The following is a 3,207-nucleotide window of genomic DNA, read 5'->3' on the forward strand; positions in this document are numbered from 1 at the left end:
ATTTATAGTCTGATAGGATGTTTGGTATAATTTTTATATTTATGAGTTTATGTAAGTCAGACTTGTGTCCTACAATATGATCTATTCTAGGGAAGGTTTCATGTGCACTTAAGAAGAATGTGTATTCCACTTTTTGAGGATGAAAGGCCCAGAGTAGATTCATTAGTCCTAGATTGTCTAGTGTCTCATGTAGGTCTCTTATATCTTTGTTAGTGGCTCACCTAATGGACCTGTATATTGGCAATAATGGAATGCAGAAATCTCCCATTATATTACATTTCCATTCATGTTTCTCTAAGTTTATATATTGCTGGCTCTATGTTTGATGCATAAAAGTTGATCAGGATTAGTACTTCTTGGTCTTTTGCTCCTAGGATCAATAATTGGTGCTCATCTTTGTCTTTAAATACTTTCTTGAGATTGCATGCAATTTGGTCTGTTGTAAATATGACTGTCTCAGCCGCTTTTGTTTTCCAGTAGCTTGTGTCATTGTATTCCATCCTTTTCCTTTGAGCCTGTGTCTATCCTGAACTTTGAATTATATTTTCTGCAGGCATCAGTGACAGGATTTTATTTCCTGATACAACCTGCTACTCTGCCTTTTGATGGGAGACTTTAGTTCATTGACATTTAAGGAAACTTTTGACAGAAAAGGCTATTTGCCATTTTATTTGTAGGACTGTTTTTACAATTGGGGATTTGGTTTTTGTAATTGCTCCTTGAGTAGTTCATTTAGAATGAGTTTGTTATGTGCTCCCTTCAGCAGCACACATACTAAAATTTGAAGAGAAGATTAAAATGGCCCCTATACAAGGATGGCATGCAAATTTGTGAAGTGTTCCATAAAATTAAAACAAAAAGAGAATTGGTTTGTTTAGCACTATATTCTGAGGAGTAATTCTTGTTTGAGAATGTTTTTGACCCACCCTCCCATGGAAATAATAGGTTCACTTGATAGTGATCGTCAGGTTGAAATTTTCTCTTATGCAGTAGAATTGATGTCATTCCTCCTTTTCTTCCCTGAATTGTTTCAAATGGGAGATCAGTTTTGATTCATATGTCCTTTCTTTGTACTTAAGGTGCTTTTTCCTTGCTTCCTTACTGCTTTGATTTGAGCTCTTTGTTTTTTGTTTGTTTGGATTAATATGCCTGTTCATGTGCCCTGTATATATTGGATATTAGCCCCTTATCTGATGGGTGTTTGGTGAATAGTTTCTCCTACTCAGTGAGTTACTCTTGTATCCTGGGCAATATTTCTTTTGAGGTGCAGAAGCTACTCATTTTAATGTATTCCCATCTGTTAATTTCTGCTTCCACTTGTTTGGAAAGTGCAGTTTCCTCCTTGAAGATGCCTTTAGTCTCCATGTCATGGACTGTTTTACCGACGTGTTATTGTATAATATATCAGGTCTTATATCAAGGTCTTTAATCCGTTTGGATTTTACCTTCGTACATGATGTTAACTGGGGGTGTATGTTCGCTTTTTTGCAAGTGGCTAACCAGTTCTGCCATCACCACTTGTGAAGAGGTTTTCCCTGCTCTACTTAGGATTTCTTGCTCCTTTGTGAAAAATTAGGTCCTTGTATGTCTGGGGAATGATCTCTGAGAACTCAAGCCTATTCCACTGATCTGAGGGTCTGTCTTTATTCCAATACCATGCTGTTTTGATAGCTATTGCTTTGTAGTACAGTTTAAAGTTGGGGAAAGTAATACCTCCCATTTTCCTTTTCCCTAGGAGTTCTTTAGCTATTCGAGGGTGTTTATTGTTCCAGATGAACTTCATAAATATTTAATCCACTTCTTTGAAGAATGTCACGGGTGTCTTTAGAGGGATCTCATTAAATCTGTATGATGCTTTGGGGAGTATTGGAGTATTGCCATTTTAGTGATGTTAATCCTGCCAATCCATGAGTAGGGTATGTGTTTCCCTTTCCGTGTGTCCTCTCTTATTTCTTAGAGCAGGGCTTTATAGTTTTCTTTGTATAGGTCCTTCACGTCTTTGGTCAAGTTGACTCCTAGATATTTGAGTTTGTGTGGCACTAATGTGAACGGGATTGCCTTCTTGACTTCCTTTTCCTCCCTATCATTATTGGTGTATAAAAGTCCATTGATTTCTGTGTGTTAATTTTGTAGCCTGCCACCTTGCTATATGAGTCTATTGTATCTAGAAGCTTTTTGGTAGAGTCTTTAGGGTTTTTTAAGTAGAGTATCATGTCATCTGCAAACAGCGAGAGCTTGACTTCTTCCTTTCCTATCTGGATTCCCTTCATATCTTTTTCTTGCCCGATCGCTTTAGCAAGAACTTACAGTAATATGTTGAAGAGGAGTGGTGAGAGTGGACGCCTTGTCTTATATACAAATTTAGAGGAAAGGCTTTTATTTTTTCTGCATTGAGGATATTTGCCATTGGCTTGTGGTAGATGGCTTCAACTAGATTGAGAAAGGTTCTTTCCATTCCCGTCTTGCTGAGAATTTTGATCAAGAATGGGTGTTGGACCTTATCAAATGCTTTCTCTTCGTCTATTTATATGATCATGTGAATTTTATTTTTCTTGTTGATTTTGTGTACTATATTGATAGATTTACGGATGTTAAACCATCCTTGCATTCCTGGGATAAAACCAACTTGGTCGTAGTGTATGATTTTCTTGATGATGCATTGGATCCTATTTGCCAGGATTTTGTTAAAGATCTTTGCATCAGCATTCATCAGGAATATTTGTCTGTAATTTTTTTTTTTTTGGCAGCATCTGTCTGGTTTTGGTATTGAGGTGATGTTGGCTTCTTAAAAGCTGTTTGGGAGTGTTCCCATTTTTTCAATTTCATGGAAGAGCCTGGCTAGGATTGGTAGTAGCTCCTCTTGAAAGATTTAAAAAATTCATTAGGAAATTCATCTGGGCCTGGGCTTTTCTTTTTGGGCAGATGTTTGATTACAGTTTCAATTTCCTCAGTAGTGATGTGGGTGTTTAGATATGCTACATCCTGCTTACTTAAATGTGGAAGGATATAAGTGTCCAAGAGTTTTTCCATTTCTTCTATGTTCTCATGTTTAGCAGCATAGTTTCTCAAAGTAGTCTCTGATTACCCTTTGTATCCCTTCAATATCTGTCGTAATCTCCCCCTATTCATTTTTTTTTCTTTTTCTGGTTTTTGGGCCATAGCCTGCGGTACTGGGGTTACCCCTGGCTGTCTGCTCAGAAACAGCTC

The 3,207-nt window shown here is 37.3% G+C and overlaps 1 pseudogene; it reads left to right on the top strand.

Annotated features, from left to right (window-relative positions):
* Nucleotides 1-750: 750 nt before the first annotated feature.
* LOC126000648 (uncharacterized) lies at nucleotides 751-850 on the top strand (annotated as a pseudogene).
* Nucleotides 851-3,207: the final 2,357 nt, after the last annotated feature.

This window comes from Suncus etruscus, assembly GCF_024139225.1.
Source record: "Suncus etruscus isolate mSunEtr1 chromosome X unlocalized genomic scaffold, mSunEtr1.pri.cur SUPER_X_unloc_5, whole genome shotgun sequence".
NCBI lineage: Eukaryota > Metazoa > Chordata > Mammalia > Eulipotyphla > Soricidae > Suncus > Suncus etruscus.